Genomic DNA, 946 nt, shown 5'->3' with positions numbered 1-946 from the left:
GCGCTTCGAAGATCCACTCAAAGGCTTCGTGCATCTCCACCCAACAAGTTTTAACACTCGTGCCTAACATTGCCTAAGCGTTCTAGTACTCTCGTAAAGTTTGTTATGATAAGAACCGGATAATTGGACTCTTCGTATGTATGAAAACTTGGGGACTTAAGCAACAAAGTTTTCGCAAAGGAAGAGAGTATTTGTACATTCTGATCTTCTCTCATCTGTTTAGTATTTAAAATTATCTGTAAGGAATTCAATTATACCAAATTGTGTGCCCTTTACCAAACAGGCGGTCAGTCTCAAGTACAGCATGGTCTATATATCAGCTGCCACCTTCTACTAGAAATGGTATTCTATGTGAAAAGTCAAATACCGGATTTTATATTTCGTTCAACGTTTATGGCACATCAATGGAAAACTCGAGTTTGTAATTTACTGCAACTGATTAATTTACTGCAGCAGGATTGTCAAAATTCTCAAAAACATAGATTTAAACTGGAATGAGAATAAAAACGAGACTCTTTTGTTTACTCTGCCTGTGTCTGTTTTTAGAGTTAAAAGTCTGATAAAGCATTTTGTCTTTGTTAGGTGTACATGTGTAATAAGCTCGGGTACATTGTATATGCTCATGCTTTTATGTATTTGCAGGTTATCAATGACATCATAGGTTTATTTTTCAATGCTTCAATCTTAAGAAGCAGATTGAAGAATCACAAACCTTTGCTCTATCATGGCTTGTTTTTTTTATAAGTTTTACTGTAGTCAGAATTACAAAATTTAGTGAAATAAGTCTAGAACTATTTTTTCGCGGGACATGTCTCTTTAATCATGTATTCGTTGGGAAAATTAATATAGTATCTGCTTATATTTACAAGCAAGTAAGTGCCTTTGTATTCAAGTCATAACATTATCATAAAATTTGTGTAATTCAAGATTCATTACGTCTTTAGGG

This window comes from Penaeus monodon, chromosome 28 (assembly GCF_015228065.2).
Source record: "Penaeus monodon isolate SGIC_2016 chromosome 28, NSTDA_Pmon_1, whole genome shotgun sequence".
In the NCBI taxonomy this organism is placed as follows: domain Eukaryota; kingdom Metazoa; phylum Arthropoda; class Malacostraca; order Decapoda; family Penaeidae; genus Penaeus; species Penaeus monodon.
The sequence above is the reverse complement of the archived record's forward strand: the minus strand, read 5'-3'. Positions refer to the sequence as shown.